At 46.6% G+C, this 23,654-nt stretch overlaps 1 long non-coding RNA gene across 6 annotated transcripts in view; it reads left to right on the top strand.

Moving 5' to 3' along the window:
- The window catches only part of LOC124055324, a 166,900-nt gene that overhangs the window by 51,017 nt on the left and 92,229 nt on the right, over positions 1 to 23,654 (top strand). For all 6 annotated transcript variants that reach the window (XR_006842614.1, XR_006842612.1, XR_006842613.1 and 3 more), the window contains exon 5: positions 20,747 to 20,975. This is a non-coding gene — a long non-coding RNA (uncharacterized LOC124055324). The remainder of the gene's footprint in view (positions 1 to 20,746; positions 20,976 to 23,654) is intronic.

Raw genomic sequence — 23,654 nt, 5'->3', positions numbered from 1 at the left:
AGCTTAAAGGCACCGATAGTGGAAGGAGGGGAGGGAGTTCCTCCTGCTGGGTTGGAGACGGTTTCACGACTCCCCTGAGTGTTATAAATCCTTCCTATCCAAAGTTGTAATCTGTACAGCGTCATCCACGTGTCTGCTTATCGTTTCATTGAGTGAACAAATCCAAACCTCAGCAACATGTCGGAAGAACCTGAAAGTCGCGTCGCCGTCACGCCGTGCAGACGCGGCACGGTTAACGCAGCCAGTGCGTCTGCCGCTCCACAAAGGAGACGCCTGTGTGTGATCAAAAGCCGTAAAAGGAACCTGAACAAAGACCCAGTGTGCCAGTTTGAGGACGGGCGCGACATACGAGCCGTCAAAACGGCGATATGAATCTGCGCTGTAATTCAGAGAAAAAGAGATTAGAAGAAGATAATGGTCTCATATCTCAAAAGTTAACAGTGAGGCCCGCGTGAACTGTGAATAATCTTATAATTACTGATCTAATGCCATTAGGCCTGACAGAAATAGAGAAAGCAACGCTTGGATGGGGCGCAGTTAATCAAGTGTGCGCTCCTCGTTGGATCATCAGTACCCCCGCGCACGCTCGGGCCACGACTGATGATAGGTATGAGTTTAAATGACAGCTTAAAGGAACATTACACCGCGCTCATATTTGGTTAACTTCCCCGACCAAATGGTTCAAAAACGTGACATTTTTTTAATGTGCCTCGCAGCCTCATGTCGCCCCCTCGATTTGTGAGGATTTTTTTTCCTTTCTTTCTTTCTCTCTTTCTTTTTTTTGTCGCCTCAGGCTGTTCTTCAGGGGAAATCCAGACTGACTGGAGTTCCCTCACCTTGTGCGCTCGTTTGATCCCCGACACCGAGGCTGACTGCCTATCTGACCGTGTTAAGCCTCTGTTCCAGGTTGTACTTCCAATATGAGAATAATAACAACACACACACACACACACACACACGCAGAGTGCTGGAGGCTTCCCGTCTCTGATTCATGTTGTTTCCTTTTATTCCTCTTCGTGTGGGAGAGAACGCCGTGACAAAGTGCACACCCAGAGTTTGACAGTTTAAAGAAAAGATCCACCCTCAGACTGTCATCCGCCGTTTGATCTCATCTGTCTGTGATGTTCAATTTGATGGCAAAGTGTTTTGGGCCCCATCTCTCCCCCCCCAGTGATTGTTGCAAATATTGTCTATATTCGACCGGTTATCTGTGGGAAGAAGAATAACTTATTAAAAAGAGCCACACGTGCAAAAATAGTCGCGTTGACGAGTGTCAGGGTGGGTCCTTCTGCTGCTCGCTAATTAACGTGGAAATGTTGCCCAGGCGAGTTCGACCACAATCGGCGCTTGTTTTATTAAAAGGTTTGACTTGATTTAAAGATAATCATCCGGTGGGCGAATGGAGACGGGGTCCAGTTCTGTCTGGGCGTCACCGGACTTAATATCGGCCAGATGAGCGTCTCGCTTTTCTCGGCCGGCTTTGAAGCCGACATGGCCGACTGTCTTTCTTTACCCCACGTCTCCTTAATGGCGGCGCGGACGTGAATGACTAAAGAAGTATTTATTTTCTTAACATCTGTGAGGCTCGTACCTTTTGCGACCCTCTGCGGTTTGACATCTGACGGCGACAACACGCCCAGAAGCTCCAGGAATAAACAAATGTGTCAGAACGCTTTGACGCTAATGGTGTCTCCCCAGATGAAGTTGCAAAAATATTCAATTTTTATTTACAGACGGGCACATTTTGGGAGCCCCGGGAGTAAGACTTTTGATTACACAACCCGCCATCTCTGTTGGACGTTGGTCTTCCAGGGAATAAACACAGACCATAATTAGGGAAACATGCAGATATAGTAGATGAGCAGTGATGGTGGTGGGCTGAATGGTCTGGTCTCTGGGCAGGAAATGGCGATAATGAAGGCGTTTTGAATTTGGACTCAAAGTGGACTGATGGGCCCCCGGCTTCTCTCCGACCATTTGGGAGGTTTCAGACTTTTTTTTTCTTTTTTCTTTTAAACGCGTGTCAGCTTTGTTCTCCGTCACTTCAGACATTTTGTGAGTTCGTCTTTGCGTGCCGTTATGGATCGCCTGCACGTCGCGTGCATCGCTGGGTGACAAGGTGACACCTGCTTTTGATAAAACGACCTCTGATCTGCAGCCTGAAGTCTTCGCCGAAGTCATCGTCGACCTGAGTTTGGGTTTCTCGAAGGTTCCACGAACTTTCCAGCGGGTCTTTTGTTGTCCCGACTTGTCTGAATCGTGTTGCACAGCATGAAGTTGATGAGATGAAAGATTAATGTTATCGTCTCTGCACTGTTGTCGGTCGCGTATTTGTCTGATTTTATTTGGAATCGGGGTTGCTTATGATTGTTGTTATTCATCATCTTGTACTGCTTTGGTGTGCAGTGTCATCATTCACTGGGACCAGAGTCAGCGGTTTTCAAAGCGGGGTCCCTGAAGGTTTGTCCAAGGGGTCCCGGTCTAAACAGGAAGGTGTGACAAGTTTGCTGATGGCTTTTAAAGACTGTAAAGTATGTGAAGCTCGTGCAGACCAGCGAGGGCTTTAACTCAAACTTGTTGGTATGTTTGATGAAGCTGACGCGCTCTTGTTCAGAGTGCTTCCCCCTCCAGTGCAAAGGGACAAAAGTTTTATTTATTTTTTTGTTATTTTATAGTTTTTTTTTTCCTTTTAACACAAAGCTCTCTTTTCTTTTTTTCCTCAACAATACGCTGTGGCTTCCTCTCACCAGACTGTGACGACACGTTGGATGGAAGTCTGTGCAGTCACACAGTCACAAGTTTGCAGGCTGCCTGGTGTCACTCAGAGTGTGTGTTTGCACGTCTGTGTGTGTGTGTGTTTTGAGTGGTTGTGAAACACGACGTGACGGCAGCGAGCGAATCCCACGAGGGTCTCCATGTCATGTCGAAAATACCATAACATGTGCATTACACTTAAGTAATTCTTCTTCCATCTGCTAAGTATGACAGCATTAGCATACCCATTTAATTAGCACCGCGCTTAAAGCATTCAGCCCCCCTTTTAATCACCTCATTGTATTTACTCAGCCACTGGTAGCAGAAGGGCTCTCGTTTAAGGAAACAAAAACACTGTAACCGCTTTGTTAAAAAATAAAAAGAAAAGGGGGGTGGGAAGCTCTGGTTATTGAAGTGCATCAGCCAGTAATGTGGAAGAGAAATAGCAGATACTTCCTGTTTTTCTGGTCACTCTGGCTTCCACCGACTCGCCGACTTTTCCTCAGGTGTCATCGTCCTCGTTTCTTCTTCACGGCGCGTCCGATCTCCCCTCCTGGCTCCTGTCGCTCTCCGCCGCCGGGCCTCCTTTTCAAAATCAAACCAAGGCGACGGGGGGATGGAGGTGCGGCGGGCGCGAGGGCGGAGAGGGCGGAGAGGGGTGGATGGTGCGGAGGGAGGTAGGTGGGGGGGTGGGGGTGCGACTGAAAAATTGGGAAGCCTCTCTGAATGGCGCGCATTTACATTAATGAACTTGATTTGAATGGAGGTTCATATCAAGCCTCATAGATTCCGCGCCGTGATTTTATTAATTGCAACAGAGGCGTCATTGTTTGTCGTTTTGACGCCAATTCAATTAAAATCCCATTTGGAGGGTAATAGATTAGACAGCGTAAACTTTATGTGACTAATATGTGACGCTGTGAGAGCTCTGCTGCCGTGTGTGTTTCCACGCGCAGGCGCTCGGCTGCAGCGCAGGTAGATCACTCACTTCTGTAGGTGTGTTTCGCCGGCGTGTGTGTCACCGTGAGTGTGTGTGTGTGTTATCACATCCTCTTTGTGTGGAATCACCGTCGGCATCTGTGCTGCTCGGCTCACTTTGATTCATAATTGGTCGTCTTTTGAAGGAATTAGCAGCTTGTAATTCTATACTTTAATTTGAATCTCGGCAGTGAAGACGTGTACGACGCAAATAATTAGATTTCACACAGCAGAGTTTAATTGTGGTGTTAAACGCGCGGTGATGTTTTAAACCTCGGCTGACTGCGTGGACGCTGATTGAAATGTGAGTTTCTCTCCTTATCTGACTCAGTTATTTATTTTATTTGTGCTTCTGACGTCTGTGACTTCTGACGTTCTGACTTAACGCAGAGGCCTCAACCCTCCATTCTGGAAATAGAAATTGTTTACTTCGCTCACCTAAATTGCAAAACTAGCTGATCTCCTATGGAGGCCCAATCCTGCCAGGAGGAAAAATGAATGAAAAGTTAGGATGAATAATTTTCATTTCTCGTTTCTGTTTTTGCATATTCTTCTCTTTAGTTTCAACTCCTTTATGAAAATTAAATTGGTGACTTCAGTAACTCAGTATTCTGACCTTATTTGGTCTTTATTTAAACACGCAAACGGCTGCCTTTCATGGAAATTAAAACGTGTCCGTTTTAAAGGAGCAGTTTACCCCAAAATAAACATTGAGTCGTGATCACCTGACCCCAGTGCCAGTGGAAAGATGTCGTCAGATTTAGTTTAAATGACTGCCACAGCGTCAATTCCTGTCCGGCAAAATCCAAACCTCCAGAAGCCTGCAGAAACGTTCTGTGGACCAAGAAATTTCAGCGGACTTTCCATCAGGAGATAAGCTTGTTTCTTTAATACAAACCAGCCGTTTCACGTCTTCAGAGGACGGCTTCCACTTTATTTCTGTCTTTGTTTGTAACATGTTAGCACTCAGAGCACAAAACGTGTTTGTCACAATCACTCCGCAAATTCTGCAAACTGCATTCTGCTCATAATCCTTTCGTAATATGAAGATTAAGCCGTAATGGCGGCGTTTGTCTTAAGGTCTGTCATTTTGCTCCTCGTGTTTCTGTCTGCCTGCAGCTTCTCCCCTCCAACAAATGTGATCTGCTGTAATTACAGCGCGGCCCGTGTGAGGCACCTGTGCAGGAGCTCCTGCCAATCCAAATTCACCGTGTTGTTCTCATCTGCTACAAGTCTGCTAATTCACCCAGAGGAGTCGAGTGAAGTGCACACAGCCACTCCGAGTGGGAGTGTTTCGCATTAAAAATCCTTTTGAGCCCGTGTAAGTTTGAGAAGAGGAGAGGAAAAAAAACCCTCCGTCTTTAATAATGCACAGCGTGAGGCGGCACAGAGCAATATACATTTTTAATTACTAAAGTGACTAATATCTAGGTTTGGCTTTGAGGTTTTTGTTCCATGAAAAATGCATTGGTATTTTGTTCCCTGCAGCCGAGTTAGATACACACACACCTGAGCGGAGCTGCAGGCTTTTAGCACAGCGGAGGAAGTTCACTAACATATGTTCAGGTGCTACATGCAAATAAGCGCATGTGAATTTTATGAAGTGGAGGGACGGGGAAGTAAGCCAAGCATAGCCGAACAACTGTCAGGTTGTTGGAGCTCGTCCTAATAACGGCCTCGCTGAGCGCGATCTCCACGTGTCGCGTCATGTTCTTCTGTTTCGGGAGCAAATTAATCAAATCTGACAACTTAAAGCAGCGAATGTGGATCGTTTTTCAACTTCGTAAAACGTGTTTTCTGTTTTAAAGGCACCACGCTCTGGCTACGACGTGTGGCGGCGTATGAAAAGACAGCAAACGCATTTTGTGATGATGATGATGTTTGTTCCTTCAGGACGTGAGAAAACAAACCAAAATCTTTCCTTTTTTAATGTCTTTAACCTTGAATGAACCGAAGAGTTTGGGATATCTGATGACGGAGCGTTCGAGGGCGCCGAGAGCGCCGTCATGTCATGTAAAATGTCACAGGAGAACAAGATATCACCATGCGCAAAAGCAGAACGCGATCAGAAAGGAGGACCTGAAACGTGACCTCCTATTGGTCGTCAACAAGACGCTAAACTTTTCAAAATCAACGCGAGACAAAACCGGATTTAAAAAGTAAAAACATAACAGAGCAGAATTTAGCACAGTGCTGCTTTAAAGGGCTCCTCCCTAAACAGACTTTGTTGGACTTTCTTGAGGTGATGCGGAGTACTTTTGCACAACAGGGGGTGAGAAGGGACAAAAAAGAGAATTTGTTTCTGTGTGCAAACTTGTCTGTTTTTTTCTCTTTCCCACAGTTTTCCATTTGTCTGTGCATTAATTGGAGAGCCTTCCCTTTTTAGATTGAGTGCATTATTTATGACGCAGCCTCAAACGCGCAGTCTGAAGACTCCCGCGTGCACGCACACACACGCACACACACACACACACACACACACACACGCACGCACGCACACGCACGCTATATTTCCTCTACCAAGACAACCAAGGCTCTCCTGACACCAACCTTGTCTCCTGAGTGAGCCGACGAGCGCCGATCCAGCCTTACCTTAGCGTTCCCTCATAAATTAAAGTTAAATGAACGCGACTTGGAGCCGAGCAAAAAGTAGCTGTGGCCTTTAAGTGGAAAAGTAAGTCATTAATCAATCATGTGTCTCGTCACTCCGCCCACACCCCCCAACGTTTTTTAAAACACCAATGTCCAAGGGAGAGCCGGCTGCTAACCAGAGTTTCACATCCCACATCCTGTGTTTCCCAGCGCCGCTTTACAAAGATGTGCGTCTGGAGCCCAGAAGGGAGAGTCAACCTACCTAATGCGAGCGATTGTTTTGATAACTTATTCCATTTCACACAGCGCACAGTCCTAATTTTGATGTCGTATGCCGTTTCAGTGCACTTAGCTTCTCCTCTCTGTTCACATAAACTCCCCGCATCACCGCGAGCTACACTCCTTCTTCACGGAGGAACAAGACAAAGAAGAAAAAACCTTTCCTGGCGGAAAGCCTGTGAAAAGTGTCATGCCCAAAACCAGAACGCGGCAGCGACAGTCAGGCTTTTCCCCACCCGGGTCGATCCGTACCGGCGGGGGGAAAGTGTTTACCACGACTTTTCAAAGTTCAATCGATGCAATGTGATGTCAATTAAAGGTGACAAAAACTTTAACGCTTCCATATGCAGCGGCAGCGCTTCAAAACCACAGAATCTGACTTTGGGAGTGGAACTATTAAGTGGGTGCCAAAAATTGTGCCAAGTGTCCATATGTTTCATAAGGTGCACTTTTTTTTTTTTTTTTTTTTTATTATTGTCCTCAGCAACCCTCAGACTTTGTTCATTAGTTAGTCAGAAAAGCAGGAGGAAAACAAAAAGCTTTCTTCTCGTGTGCCTTTGTCCAATTATTTTTTTTAATTGTTGGATCTTTTTTGTGATTTGAACGAGGCCCATGTGTTCTTCCCTCTCCTGGCCTCTGCTGCGGTTTCTGCTTTTTGCTTGGCTCCTGTTTGCAGATTTTGGTCGCTCGTAAAACCCCCCGTCTGTTTCGTTATCTCCTCATCCCATCCACTCCACTCCAAGGAACGTTTGCGGCAGTTTTCTTCCAAAAAAAAAAAAAAAATCCGCCGTTGTTTTTGCCATCCTGTGACAAACTCGCACTTCTGGTCATCTGAACGGCGACGGCGTCCTGACGAAGGCGACGTGCTGGGGAGGGGAGGGGAAAAAGTCCACAACTGTCTGGCTCGTGAAAACCTCTCAAATCCAGTTTGAGTAAAGCAAAACGTGTTGGCGTCAGATTCTTTTCTTACTTCCTGAAAAGTTGACACGGAGATGCAAGGTTTGTACTCGGCAGGAGCAGAAATTTGGAAGAGAAAGCCGCACAAATCCGGCAAACATTAAGACGCTGAACGGGAGTTGAAGTGACAGCTTGCGCGAATTGTGGAAAACCAGAATAAATAAAGCACCAAAATAAATGTCCAGAGCTGCTCCGTCAGATTTCCCTGAAATGCCTTTTCACCTTGCACCTTTTTTTTATTTTGAAGTTTTGGATCATTTCCTTTTCCTTTTTTCCCCCCCTGCAGCTGGACTCATTAATGTGTAAAAGAGGCAACAGCTTAAGTGGGACTTTTGCATCACGATTTTGACTTAAAGGAGCAGTCTGTCAGCGTGGATGACGCGCTGCACGTCCAGCAGAGACAGAGAAATGAACTGTGCTGCTTGGTGACCCTTTGACAAACTGTTTCTGTGAAAAGCGCAGCTTTAAATTTCTTCTTGATGAGGTAACAGTGAATTTACATACTGGACTTTCTACATCTGTGACATTTTGCAGGGCACCCACCCGTCCTCCGTCACTCTCCATCATGTAGACCACACAGGAACACTCTGTTCTTGTACTTTATGAAGACTATGGCTGCGACCTTTGACCTCCTCACCGCCGGCTCCTCGTAATCCTGGCGTTTGTGGAATTTTTAGCTCCTTCCTCGCCTCACATTAATCTTTCCTCTGGATGAAAGCGTCAGCCGAACAGCTAAGTGTAACTGTAAGGAGGAAAAAAGGAAAAAGCAGCCTGTATTGAGATGATTCATGCTCGCTGATCTGGCAGCGCTCTGTAGGGCTCGTCCAACAGGAAATAGCTCAGAGAGGAACCAAACCAAAGAGGATGAATTAGGCATTTCCTCTGGGCTGTTAACCCTCGCAGGGCTTTGTCGCAGCACAAGTTTGTGCATGGGATGCGTTCACAGCACAACAGGAGGCCGATCCTTTGTCTCGACGTGTCTCTCACGTGGAGTCGGTGCTCTTTGAAGGAAGCTCGTCTTCATTTCGCCTGGCGGTTCAGCAACACCGACTCAAAATGAAAACCGTGGCGGGCTCGCGTTCACCTCGCGGCTCGTTGCGTTGTCGTTACGATCCAGCAGAGACGAGCTTTGGTTTCCTTTGCTGAACATATGAGTGAATCACATCTGAATGAGTGAAAGGACATTTCAGTTCTGGTATGTTTCATAAGACTGAACAGATTTTATATCCAGTACGTGTAATGTATGAATATTTTTTGATGTAATACCACAGACTGCAGTGATTATGTATTATTAACCTTTATTTAAAACAGGGAGGGACGCTGAGAGCAGCCGACTTCCCCTGCACATCCTGTACTTTTTACTCCGCTGCATTTCTTTGACGGCTTCAGTTACTTTGCAGATATCGATCAATGACACGACAGATAAATTATGATGTGATATTATCGATCAAGACAAAACTTTTTGATTCCACAGACGAAATTCACGAACCGCAGAGTAGTTAAACCACTTTGACCAGTTTTGTGAACACATTAATGCATCAGTCCGGTAATATAAAATAAATTGTGCTGAAACGTGCAGCTCTTTTACTTTTGCAACAGAAAATCTAAATTAATTGTGTCCCTGTTGTTTTTGAGTGATGCTCCAGGCTTTTTTTTTTGTTATTATTATTATCATAGTCAAACATTACTTTACCTCAGAAGGCTCCTGAAAGCCAAGCTGTTTCGGTTTGCGTTGACTCATGTTTCATTTGCTGATGTTTTTGATTCGTACCTTGATTGTTGACGGCGTGTGCACGTGTCTGTGCTGCGGCAGAGCGGCGCAGGTAAACAGCACTCAGCAAATAACAGACTGTGATCTTTACGTAACGAATTAGCGCACAAGCAACTCGTCTCCCCCTGCGCCTCCACTTTGTTTTTCTCTCTCTCTCCCTGCCGTATCTCTCCTTCTGAGAGGGGAAGAAGAAGAGGAGGAGGAGGAGGTGCAGTCGCTCCTGGCAGCTGAGGCCGGTGAAGATCTGTGACAGATGGGGCCGAGTCACAAAACTCACAGCCTCGAGCGAAATTCATCCCCCAGAACTTTCCACAGGGTGCCCAGATTTACCTGATCAGAGAGATGTGGAGGGAGGGTTGTGTGTGTGTGTGTGTGTGTGTGTGTGTGTGTGCGTGTGTGTGTGTGTGTGTGTGTGTGTGTCTGTGTGTGTGTGTGTGAGAGAGAGAGAGAGAGTGTGTGTGAGAGAGAGTGTGTGTGGAGTGTGCTGGGCTCCAAAAAATGTGCAGAGGAAGTCGAAGAAGCCTGGCTGCCTGTCATGGCTGACACAGAGCCCATCTGCCTCAAACCTGTGGCGCCCTCAGCCCCCCACCCCTCCATACACACACACAGACACACACAGACAGACACACACACACACACCCACCACTCCGCCCTCTCGCCCATCGCCCTCCTTGCCGCCGCCGCCACCACCCCCTCCTGCAAATGAAACACAGATAGACACCGACCTTCTGATGGCTACACATGTCGCCAGCTTTGCGTACCTTCAAACGCACCGGGACTCTTACTTTGAAATTCACACACACACACACACACACACACAAACAAAAACTATAAAGAACAGAGCTTATGTGTCCCATATGTGATGCCACATTGAATTTCCGGTCGAAGTTGCACGTCCCCCCCCCCCCACACACACACACCTCTCCTCCACCTCCCTGCTCCTCCTCAGTCTCCATTTTAGACGCTGACACTGAGCTTCCTTCCTCTCTGACGACGCGGCGACGGCCGCCGATTGTTGCGTCCCTGGTTAACGTGAGGCTCTTTGGCCTGCAGCCACATCTCCAGGATTCTTATGAGAAGATGAAGGAGGTTCCTGAAGCCCACCCACATGATGGAGTTCTTCTAGGAACTGCCTGTAGTTTCCCCTGCCGTCTCTCTTCATAGCAGTTTTCGTTGTTGGTGGATTCTGCCTTTCCAGCCAGGACTCGTGATGCATGTGGAAGTCATTTGATCTAAAGGTTAAGCAACACTTTAGTTTTCTTGATGCAAACTGTGTGAGGTAATAAATCCTCTCATCCCACAGTTTGCTCGGCTGCGCTGGAATGCCATTGTTCTTCTTCTGTGTTAATCGGCTGCTCCGGGTGTGTTTCGCTGCCCCCAGTGGTCGACGTGTGAAACAACCGAGAAGGAAAGCCTAAAATTGAAACATCGCAGTGAAATAAATACATAAAATCATAAAGCTAAGTTGATTTTTGCAGACGAGGCAGGAGGCCAACAGATTTGTACAAAGAGAATACGAGACGAAGAATAACAAGAGCGTTTAAAAGAAACACAAGAAAGGATCCGACAATCCAATCATCAGGACTCCAATGTTAAAGACCTGTAAAAAGTTTGCAGCTCGTTCCAGTCCCACAACAAAGAGCTGAGCTCAGGCTTTAGATAATTTTATTTTTTTCCAGAATGGCTTTATTGAACAATATCAAACGGCTAAAACCTTAAACAGAATAGCAGGCTGGGGGTTGGCTTGTTCTGTGTGATCAATAAGTCATAACCAAAAAAAAATACGAAGACACGCTGCTTTGCAAAAATTAAATGAGTGGGCTTAACTCCAACACACAGACTTCATCAGCGTGAGCATCAGCGTTAAAAGTCAGTTGCCATAAGACGAAGAAGAAATAATGTAAAGCAAAAAAGTGACAAGATAACATCTGCTGATTTCATGTATGTATTATTAAACTATTGCACCACAAGTGGGAAGTTGATTTGAGGGTTTTAATGTTTCAAATCAGGTGTTCAGAGGTGGAAGAAATACGCACGTTTTACTTCAACAAAAGTCTAAAAATACTAACACTGCAAGTAAAAGTCCTGAATTCAAAATGCTACTGAAGTAATAGTACAGAAGTATTATCAACCCCCCCCCAAAAAAACACATATCTCCAGTAAAAGTACACATGCAGAAGGGCTCCTTTCACTGTGTTTGTATTACTGTGGATCATCACTGATGTACTCAGTTGCTCTCCACTGCTGATCTGAGTTCAGTTTGAGGCTCAGCGTGAACCGAGTTGATTAAAGTTTCCTCTGCGATGCGACTTTGAGACTTTGATGAAGCTGCCGTCGCCACGGCGACAAATGAGGAGTTGCGAGTTGTGGGGGAGTCTAATTGGGGAACAAAGGTGTGTTGTTGTGGCTGCCTGCGGGCGTGTGAGGTGGTGACGGTGTATGTGTGTGTGTGTGTGTGCGTGTTTGTGGAGGGTGTCCAATTTCTTCTTCTTCTTTTCCGAGCCGTCCACCTTTTTAGCTCCCGCTTCACTCGGTAATTAACACCTGCCTCCTCAGTGTGGCAGAGTGACGGTGCTGCGCCAGAAAGCCTCGAGCAGCGCGTGTGCGTGTGTGTGTGTGAGAGAGATCGACAGTCTTATCATTAGTTGTTCTGATTGCCAACATGTGTGTGTATAAATATATAAAATTTATGTGTGTGAGGTGGCAAGTAAAAAGACAGAAAGAGAGTCAGCAGTATCATTAGTGGCACACACACACACAGACACACACAAACACACACACAAACACACACACACCACAGTCTAATTTCAAAAATGTGTCTGATTTTCCTCTTGGCTTGCGGCTGTGTGTTCTGGTGCCTTTACTTTCCCTCCCTTCCCCCAGCAGAACAGAAATGTGCTGCCGGTGACGCGAGGCCAGAGAAACAAAGAAGGTCTGAGCGGAGAGACATGGCGGACGGTGGATGGACACGTCCCGCAGGTCGCCTGTCAGTCCAACATCCTTTGATTGGCTGCCCGTTCGGCGGCAAAATGGCATTCCTTCCTTGTGAGCGTGATTGGCTCATGATGTGATGTGTCATGAGTGTTGGGTGTTTTTAAACGTACGTCCGACGTTTAGTTTTCTGACTTTAAAGGAACACTTCACCCAAAATTTAAACTCACTGGAGTGTGAGCACACGTGGCAGCAGACCAGACCGAACCGGTGAACCCAAACTTTAGCTTCAGACAGCCCTTCAGATCTTCAGTCGGATTGTAACATGAAAGGTTGGCGAGAACAACCTTCCTCCTCGCTTACGTCCTGTCTGTCCTGTCTTATGTTTTCTTTGTGGGTCTTTGTGCCCCGAGTTCAGCCTCGCAGGCAGACCTTCCTCATAAAACCCTGCTCTCCTGCTATGATCAGCGCACATTGCCTTGCCTCCACCCACTCTGTGTTTGTGTGTGTGTGTGTGTGTGCGCGTGTGTGGCATGCGACGCAGAAAGAGCACATATGACGGCCGTGATGCTAAAGAAGTGATATCCAGTTCTGCATGTGTTGGTGCGTGACAGCATCTGCTTTCTTGGATCCGACTCTGTGTGTTCAGTTTGCCTGTTCAAAGCTCAGGGGAGTGTGAGGCTGGTGGGAGGGCTTTAACTCCAGTGTGTGTGTGTGTGTGTGTGTGTGTGTGTGTGTGTGTGGAGCTCGATGGCACACATATCATCCTTTATTACTCGGTTTCCATTGTGTTCACATGGGTGTGTGTACATGCATATGTTCTGACTCATCCAGTCATGTGTTTTATGTACATTATGAGCGACGCTGTGAAGCTTTAAGCCCTGAAATACACACACAAGATACACAAGATACCGAACTGCAGTACTCAGAAGTGTCAAGTCCTGAATGTGGTCGATGGCTCCAGATTTAAATCACAGTTTTATTTTGGTGCAGTTTTTTGGTGAAGGCTGCTTTCGTGTTGGTGTATTTCTCAAAGTAAGGTCCTCTAATTCATAATTAATGTTAATTATTTTTGTGTTATTCTCTTTCAAGCGATTTTTGGGTCAAGTTTTTCTCTGCTTGAGTAGAAGTATGCATAAAATACACAAATCAGTAACGCTGCAACTAATACAATAGAATTCAAGGATTAAATACACTATATAGACAAAAGTATTGGGACAGCTTTAACGACATCTCGTTGTAAACACACAGACAGCTTTGCAGCTCTAACAGCTTCCACTCTTCTGTGAAGGCTTTCCACAACATGTTGGAGTGTTTCTGTGGGAATTTGTGCCCATTCATGCAGTAGAGCATTTGTGAGGTCACACACTGATGTTGGACCAAAAGGCCTGGCTCACAATCTCCGTTCCAGTTCATCCCAAAGGTGTTGGATGGGGTTGAGGTCAGGGCTCTGTGTGGGCCAGTCAAGTTCTTCCACACCAAACTCATCCAACCATGTCTTTATGGAGCTTTGCTTTGTGCACTGGGGCACAGTCATGCTGGAATAGAAAAGGGCCTTCAACAAACTGTTGCCACAAAGTTGGAAGCATAGCATTGTCCAAAATGTCTTGGTGTGCTGAAGCATTAAGATTTCCCTTCACTGGAAGTCAGGGGCCGAGCCCAAACCCTGAGGAACAGTCCGTGTCTGAATACTTCTGTCTGTGTACTGTATGTCAGACCTGCAGTATGTCCAGATAGAAATCGAATGTGTGGACTGATTTAACCCTGCTGAGTGTTAATGCACATAAAAATGTGTCTTCATGAGCAAAAGTGTGGTCTCATCCCGTGTTTGTCCACAGTATGGGTGCTCAGTGTGTGTGTTGTGTGTGTGTGTGTGTGTGTGTGTGTGTGTGTCCCTGCAGGACAGGGTTTATGATTTTCCTCCCTGTACTAACAGCCTGAGCTGAGGTTATGTGGGCCCTTGGGTCCTGGTAAAAAACCGTCCTCCTACACGATTGTGCGCAGAGCCGTAACTTCGCCCGAGGCTCACCTACCCACAACCACCTAATGCATGCTGGGTATTCACATGTGAAACGTTACTGGGAGGCTGCTTTCACTTTGCCTGCTCCTGATGTGTCATTCTGTGTGACATGCAGGGACTGAAGGGAAGCGAGCTGTTGTCGGATTCTGTAAATTGTCTTGTGTTTATGGAGGGAACGTCATTGTCCTGTTTTAAAATGTTATACCTCGTGACGCTTTGGGAAACTTTCTGTGAATATTAAAGTGCATTTGGGCTTTGTGTCACGCCAGTAAAAAACATTTAGGAGGCTGCGCTTTATGATTTCAAACGTGCTAAAATGCACTTTTTCTTCACGCTTTCATCATCTTTTCAAACCTTTATGGAAATTAAAAAAAAACATGTCCTGGATTGATTGATGCAGGCTTGTTGTGACGGCTACACCTGTCTGCAGGACTTGAAAAGCCTTCAAACACATCTCGCGTCGTGCTTTGTTTTGTTTTTTTTGCAGACGCCCACTCGACACGCAAACAATTTGTTCAATTGGTTCATTCTTCTCGGAGACAGAAGATCCAGTCTGTCACTCTGTTACCTGATGTCCTTTTAAAATGCTCGTCATCGGGAGCCGCTGTCACTCATTTCAAATGATGAAAAAGCTCTTTTGAGCGAAACCCGAATCGTTCTTGGAAAAGTCCGATGCTAAACTTCTCCCTTTCATCGGGCAGAGTTTTGTTTCTGCCATCATTTAAATGTTGGACTGCTTCAAAGTTCGCCTGTTCCGTCTTCATCTCTTAATGATCCGCCTTCCCACAAACTCGCCGGGTGAAGAAGTCACGTTCTGGGTCTGCATCGGCTCCTAATCGCCCAGAGTTACCGCCGAGTTTTGGGTTTTTTTTTTGTTTGGCCCGGAGCCGCCAAAAAGCCTCGTGAAACAACAACAACAACAAAACAACAAAAGAAGCCTTGCAGATCTCACTTTCAGGAGTCTGGAAAGCGGCCAACTTCATCAGAAACCAACAAAAAAAAGAAATAGAAAAAGAAATAAAAAGCTTGAATAGTTTCATGCAGGAAAAAAAAGCAACAACACACAACTGGTGAACTGCACACTTGCATAAAAGGCCTTTGCAGAACACTGAAGCATCCCTGAGCCAAATATCCCTCACAGACGCATTTATAAATATGTTTATCCTTCTCCCGCTTCTCTACAGCGTGGGGAGGCTCCCTCACTCCATCGCTCCCCTCAGCCGGCGTTTGTGATTCGTGACCCGAACCACCTGACGGAGATGTTAAAAGGGAGAGGAAGATGGAGGAGTGGATGGGTGGAGAGGCGGGGACAGAGACAGAGGGAGAAGTATGTGGCGGACATGTTGGCGGTCACGCTCTGCTGTCACCTTCTTTTTGACCGGAATTCATCCTCCCCTGGCGAGTTTCTCCCATCTGTTCCTCCACCGAGCTAAAAACTCTGCAGCTCGCGCTGCTGCTGCTGCTCGCCTCCCCACCTCCTTCCTCTCAAAGCCCGGCCTTTCAAAATAAGACTCGCATGTTTGTTTGGTGCAGGGAAACTATTTAATCAAATGCGGAATAAAGAGCACATTCACAATCCCTTTCTAAAGCAGTTAATGTTTCATCTTGGAAGTAAGACGTGTTAATTTTCGTTATTTGTGTGTGCAGTCACTTCAATATTTCCCTCTGAAATGCGGTGAGATAAAAGTGGAAAGTTAAAATCAAATGGAAATCCTGGTCAAACCCCAAACCTCAGACATCTGCTTGTTTTTGTTTTCTTGAACCTTTTCTGACGATTTTCTCCACCAAAGAAGAACAAATCTGCTTTCATTTTCCCGCTCGGAGGGAAGAGATTGCTTTAAACATCACTGGGGAGGACAAAAAAAAAATCTTTCTATCTGCTAAAGACATCTTACTGAAGGAGCGTCTTTGTATTAACTTTTTAAATTCCAATTTACAAAGGAGGTTTAAGATCTCTCAGCGGAGTTTGACTTAGCGTCTGTGTTTGATCTGCCGTCCTCCGCTGGGACCTCCTCGTCTTCCTCCTCTCCTGCCTCTTCACCTTCTCCGTCACTCCTCCCCCTCCGTCTCCTTCTTTCCCCTTTCCTTCCTTTCGATCCTCTTCACCCCTTTCGCCTCTCTCCTCTTCCTCCTTTCTCAACTTCACCTCCTCCTCCTCCTCCACCTCTTTTTCTCCTGCCCGCTCTTCCCCTTTCATGGTGTTCTTTTGTCCTCCTCGTCTTACCTTTTCCTCTTTGCTCCCTCCTCTTTCTTTCCACCCTCCTCCTCCTCCCTTCTTCTCCCCTCTCTTTCTCTTTCACTTCATCATCCTCATCTTCCTCTGCTTCTAACCCCGTCTTTCTCCTCCTTTCATCCTCTTTCTCCCCCCTTCCTCTCATCCTCCAGCCCCTCCTTCACCCCTCCTCTTATCCTCTTCCTCCTCTTCTCTCTAATCCTTTTTCTTCCTCCTCTTTCCAATTTTCTCCTTCCTCTCTTTTCCTCCTCTCCTCATTAGCGTCTTCCTTTGTGTCTACCTGCCTTTTCCTCCTCCTCTTTCTCCTCTTCCCATATTCTGCCTCTTTTACTTCCCCTTTGTCCGGCTCCTCCTCTCTTTTCTTCGTGTTATGTTCTTTCTCCTCCCGGCTTTCAGCTCTCCTTTATCCCCCCCGTTTCCCTCCTCTCTTCATTCACCTTCTCTTTTTCTCCCTCTCGCCAGCTTATCCCTCCTTCCTCCTCATCGTCCTTTTGCTCCGTCTGTTCTCCTCTTCCTCCTCCTCCTCCTCCTCCTCATCTTCCTCTTCCTCTGCAGCTACAATCCTCTTTTTCCTGAGTCCTTGCACTTCCTCTCTCTGAAATCCTCCTCCACAGTTTTGGCCTCACCTTGGATATAATACAAGTGTTATCAAGGGAGGAGAATAAAGTGTGTGTGTGTGTGTGTGTGTGTGTGTGTGTGTTCAGCTATCCTCCAGAGGCCGCTCATCGTTTCCTTTGTGGCTGGAATAACAGCTTACACCTTGCTGAGTGTCGCCTCTAACTGTGTGTCGACTGTGTAACGCCTGTGTGTGTGTGTGTGTGTGCGCGCGTGCGTGTGTTTGTGTGTGTGTGACAGAGAGAGAGAGAGAGAGAAAATCCGACGCTACCTCGCTACCTATTCGACTTAATAAAGGAGTGTCTCGGTAACCATTACCCCCACAGCCATGCAGAACAAATTACATTTAATGGGGTTTCTTTGCCCCCACAGTCGTTTTCACCGTTCGCTTCAAAATTTCAATTTAGTGCTTAATGCTAAGGTTTCCTTCAACGTATTATAGAGCAATATTATACCAATTACGGCGTCTGCGAACATTAAATTAAATGCATTAGCACAATATTGGAGAGAAAGGCAGCCGTTTGAGACAAGTTCTGTTCCAAAGCGATGCAGGCAAATGATCTGGGATATGAGAGCGGCTCAAAGAGGCCCGACATCGAAAGGCAATTATGTTTGTTGTCTTACAGTTTTATCCGTGCTGAATCATTTACTTTTTTATATTCCATATGGATTCTGTGTAGCTGACGCTGTCCTCATTTAACACGCTGCAAATCGGTGTGTGTCAGAGTGTGGAAGTTCAATCAGAATCGCGTGAGATTAAAGGTTCACAGGAGGGAGGTGAGTAGCGGCTGTTAGTGTGCTTGTACTCTCAGAGGTTTCTTAGGACAGATACAGTATATAGACAAAAGTATTCAGACAGGGGCTGTTCCTCAGGGTTTGGGCTCAACCCCTGACTTCCAGTGAAGGGAAATCTTAATGCTTCAGCACACCAAGACATTTTGGACAATGCTATGCTTCCAACTTAGTGGCAACAGTTTGTTGAAGGCCCTTTTCTATTCCAGCATGACTGTGCCCCAGTGCACAAAGCAAAGCTCCATAAAGACATGGTTGGATGAGTTTGGTGTGGAAGAACTTGACTGGCCCACACAGAGCCCTGACCTCAACCCCATCCAACACCTTTGGGATGAACTGGAACGGAGATTGTGAGCCAGGCCTTTTGGTCCAACATCAGTGTGTGACCTCACAAATGCTCTACTGCATGAATGGGCACAAATTCCCACAGAAACACTCCAACATGTTGTGGAAAGCCTTCACAGAAGAGTGGAAGCTGTTAGAGCTGCAAAGTTTAGAATGAGACAATAAGGAAGGAGCGCTACCGCAGGTCTTTCATTCCCGCTGCTGTTAGGCTGTATAATTCTATGGTCTAGTCCTCTTTCTTCCCTTATGAGGACTTGTATATAGCTTTATAGTGTACTATTTTTACTTACCTTGTAAATTGTTAATTTATTTCACCTCTATATTTTTTTGTAACTGTTTATGCACACTTTTTGCACTCTTCTTGTGTTCTTGTGAGCTGCCACAACAAGTGAATTTCCCCACTGCGGGATCAATAAAGTTCATCTTATCTTATCTTATAAAGCCAGTGTCCCAATATTTTTGTCTACATGGTGTATTGCAGTTTTACCTGCGGTCTGCTTTTGAATATATCATGCACTGCAGAGAGGAATGGTCAAACTTTGCTCTTTTCTTCAGTTAGAATCAGTCAGAAGTATATTTAACTCACGGACTGCAGGAAACAAAGACGAGCTGCAGGATTTCTGGTTTACTGTTGTTTTGGCTGTTTTTCTCAGCTGCTTGTGCAGGACTTTGGAAGGTGGACGTGGACGAGAAGTGATTGTGGCCCCGGGAAGCAACACCTGCCTGTCCAAGGACTTTTTCTGAAGTTCATCTTCAGGACCGATGAAGCGTTCGGGAGCTTTTCTGCTTGTTTGTCTTCTGCCTGAACATGCGGTTGAATGGAACTGGTTGCTTTCGTGCAGGTTGTTGTGCTTCCTGTTTGCTTTGCATCCTCTGAAGGCCTCCAGACAGTCGGAGTCGGGGCTCTTTTTCTCGAGCACTTCGGTCTGTTTGGTGAAATGCGTCATCGGTCTTGGGTGCGGGCCAGAACGAAACAGTCTCAGGTCCATCGCGAACCGGCAGGATGGAGTGATTCATCATCGCGCGCCAAGCGTCATCGTCACTGTAAGTGATGTGGAGTTGCCATGGCGACGTGGCGCTTAATTGATAAGTAGTTTGGAGCATCATTTTTGTGTGAAGACAAACGTGCAGTAATGACTCCTCCCTCCAGAGTATTCAGGAAAGTGACCAGCGTTTTTTTAGCGGCACTCGAAGGCCACATGTGACCCGTTGGCCACCAGAAGCTGCAGCGGCGGAAGCAGCGGGGGGTGAAGACAGAGAAGGAAAGAGGGGGAAAGATAAAAAACAGATGGCTGGAAGGGGACCAAGTGTGGACCGGTCACGTGACGGGGCGGCGTGCCATGGAACTTCCTGCTCGCTCTGCCTTTCTGTCGCAGCAGTTGGTGTCACTACTCGCGCCGTCTGCGTGAATTCGAGGCCCCGGCTGAACAGATTGGCCAGTCGGCGAGGATCATTCGCAGAAAACTCTGCTAATCTCCCACCGGCTGCCTCGACCACACTCACATACACTGTCTCTCTTCCTGTCTTCCCTCCGTGCAGACTTCTCCTCAAAACTGTGTCGAGGGAGGGCCGAGGATTTAGAAAACATGTCGTCATGAGCTCCGTTCCAAACCCTCAGATCCGCCGCTCGGAATAAAAGAAATACCTACTCTTACAAAATAATGCTGTGAAATTTTTGACCATCTTAAAGGGATATCGCGGCCCACGATCATGAATGTGAGTCTGGTAGGAACCTGGACCGTCTCTGTGTTTTTGTAACTGTTGACAGATCCACCAAATCATCAGTGAATCAGTAGATATTTTTTAACATTTCAGTTCAAAGTTCTTTTCAAGGGAAAACGAAGTAGGAAAATAGAAAATTGAGCAGTTGCACCAAAGCAGCATGGAGACACAAACGGTATCAGCTTCCAATCTTTATTATCCCCACGGGGTCCCTGATCTGATGCCAACTGTAGGATAGAATGCAAACATGCATTTTGTCGTGACACAAGAAAAGCAAATGCAAAACCCACCACGTAGGCTCACGTGAAACATGAGCCACCATCGAGCCGCCATCGGCCCATCGAGCCGCCATCGGCCCATCTCACCAATCCAATAAAGCTGCACGTTGCAGCAGGAAAATGTGTCGCGCAGGAAAAAGTAAATTTACAAGATGAAAGTAAATATTGGATCAGACTCGTAATTGGCTAATTAAATGAATTAGATCAGGATGAGGACTGATTCTGGCTTAGGGGCCCCTCGTCCGCTTAGGGGCCCTTGCGTTCTTGCCCTGCGGGGCCCGTTTGATTGATGTTTTCACTGCTGCATTTATTTGTTTATTTTTCGAATCACAAAATCTAAGCTGCATTTAAGCTGAGCAGATTTCATGTAAAAAATATCCACAGATTTGTGCGAAAACGAAACATTTTTTAAATTCTTTGTTCCCTCGTCTTCCTTCCTCCTCTCTGCTGTTTCCATCTTTCTGTGTGCGTTCCTTCAGCATTCGCCCTGCGTCCTGCCTGGTGGTGTTTTTCACTCTTCTTCTTTCTTCCTTTCTCTCCTCTGTCTGTCTTCTGAGAGCAGAGCGGAGCCGAGCATGAAAGTGACTTCCTCCATCATCTCTGCAGCCCGCGGCGTTCTGTTCAATCCCTCCACCGCCACGATGGACTTCGGGGTCACGACTCGCTTCCTCCTGGAAACTCGCCTTTACTGAGAGGCGTCTTAAGATGGTGAGAGAACACACACACACACACACACACACACACACACACTGGCTGGCTGGCGCACATACAAATGCATCACACACACACAAAGTCGCCACCTAAAAACACACAAAGACAGTCAGATACTCACACGGCGTTGTTGCTGTACTGTGCGTTTCAGTTCCTCCCAAACATTCGGATGTTTTATGAACTGATAATTTAATATTTTAGTTGTTTAGAGTCAAGTTAAGTGTGAGCGCAGCTGACGCGTACGACGTCGCAGTACTTCTCACAGTACTCTGGATACTCAGGCTACTCAGAGAGTCTTACTCACATACCAACGTGGCACATGTTGTCATTTAGGAGAAAATGTGACAAAAATAACTCACAGGAGACTCGATGTCCGCATTACCACGACTTGAAATCTACAATCGCATCCGACAAAGTGCTTCTGCAAATGTGTGTGTGCCTTCAAAAAAGTCAAAATGTTTCCAAAAACGTGCTCTCTGCCTGTGGTTACGTTCTCTGTGAGACCTTAAGAACGCTTGTGTCATCTTGCTGCTGGGCATTCGCACTTCAAAACCTGCATTTTGCTAACCTGCTGCTCTTACCGTGACTGATCGCTACGACCGGGAAATGAATCCAGAATCCAGTGCGTTGTTGTGTATGAAATGATAGCAATGAAAATAACTCTCTCTCTCTCTCTCTCTCTCTCTCTCTCTCTCTCTCTCTCCGTTTGAGGTCCAAACGGGTTCGAATCCTCCTCAGCAGCTAACGACTCCATAAACTCAAACGCAACGTCGCTGCTCTTCTCCGTCTCAAACTGCGTCTCTCTTATAAATTTAATAAGAGAAGCAGTAAAGCTGGGCTGCGCTGCTGTGTGGCAGCGCTGTGTGGGCGCTTTGGAGTCTTTACAAGACAAAGTCTTCCCTTTAAAGGGCCACTCTGTCATTTTTTCTTTTAAGGGAATGAATAACAAGTGGGCCGAGCACAACACAACACGTCCCGGCTCTTCTTTTTAAGAGGCTTTTCTCTCCTAAAAGAAAGGCCTGGTACTCGTTTATCAGTCACAGGTTTTTAGTATCAGTTCCCATCCTGTGATTCATCAGGTAATGGCTGAAAGCAGCACAACAGAGCATTCCTGCACGCCAACACAGAAGAGCCGTCCGATGTTTTAAAGTAAAGTTTCTGACTTTAGAAGTTCAGCGTTCAGACATTTGCAGTCATCACATGTCTGAGTTTTCGCCGCTTTGCTGCTCTCTGGCACACGTCTGAACGTCTTATCGCTCTGCAGTGGAGTCACGTCTCAGGCTTTTGGCTCCTGCTTCAAGCCCAAAATCTGCAAAATTACGAGGATCAAGAGCAGAGGGTCAGAGTTTTCCAAATGCAGATCAATTCGTGTCTCTGACCTCTGACAGAGACGACAACCAACATGAAGAGAGATCAGAAATAAACACCAGGAGCTAGAAACTGGTGAGGAGAATTTAAACTATGTTATGTTTCCAGCGTAAAGACACAAACAGGCTTTTATGTGCTGTCGGCGGCCGTCTGTGTAGATGTGCACCTTAACACGAAGCCCTGACGCGGCTGAGGGAAACCGCAAATGAAAACCTGACACACGTTCATGTGGCGGCAGCTCTCGACCCGACCGTCGGCCGGTCGGCGGTTCTCGGTATCCAATCACGTCTCCGGCGCCGATGAGCTGAAAATAACGGTAACTTTAATTTGATTGTAAAGAAAAATAAGCTGTAATGGTCATCTGGACCATTCCAGCTGCTTAGTTTAATGCGTCATATTCTCATCACATTTTCTCTGAAAAGTCCTGCTGACTGACTACAGCTCAATGTGGTGGACTAAACTGCAGGAGGAGGAGTTTAAAGTAGCACCAACTACAAATATGCAAGTACAAATACCTCAGATTTGCACTTAAGTAGTACTTGAGTGAATGTATTCGGCTATCTGTGCCTGAACGTTTGCATTGGATGCAAACTGCGGGCGGCAGATTCGTCACATCCTGCGACATCCGCCATGTTGCTGCTGCTTCCTCACTAAGTTGTGGACTTTGTTCCTTTGCTGCTGTATCTAATGTTGCTCATCCTTTAAAGCAGAAAGAAGAAGAAAAAAAGAAAAAAGTGACTCCACCCACCTGGGTTTAACCCCAGCAGTGAGATTAGGCCTCCTCCTGCCCTCAGAGCAGCTCCGCCCGCAGAGAAATGTGTGTACAAGTGAAACTGTGCGGCGCGACAAAGCCACACTGGATTTATTAAAATCCACTCCAAAGTGTACTCGTGCTTTATCCGGCAGAAAACCAGAGCTCCGTTTATACCTCTTGGCTGCTGTGGCGAGGCGGCTGAGGAGACGAGCACCCAGTGTACTTTAAATGTGTGAAATGTGGCGAGGAGAGGCGGCAGGGACCACCAGGTGCTGCCTCTCCACCTCGAGCCCGGCCGAGGAGCGCTTCTGCTCTCCAACAACCCAAAGGGCTGAGATGCCACTCGCGGCAGCCGAGCCAAAAGACATTTCAAGTGTGCACTTCAAAGGGGCCTTGGATTATGTTCGCGCGCAGTCTATCCTGAGGGGATCCTTTGAAGGGAAACTTAGTGCAGAGCCACTGGTGGCCGCTCACTCAGTGTGTGTGTGTGTGTGTGTTTGTTTGTCTAAACACATCGCTGCTCTTGCCACCGTGCTGTGGTGTTTGGGGAGGGG

The sequence above is a fragment of the Scatophagus argus genome, chromosome 24, assembly GCF_020382885.2.
Source record: "Scatophagus argus isolate fScaArg1 chromosome 24, fScaArg1.pri, whole genome shotgun sequence".
NCBI lineage: Eukaryota > Metazoa > Chordata > Actinopteri > Scatophagidae > Scatophagus > Scatophagus argus.
The sequence above is the reverse complement of the archived record's forward strand: the minus strand, read 5'-3'. Positions and strand labels throughout refer to the sequence as shown.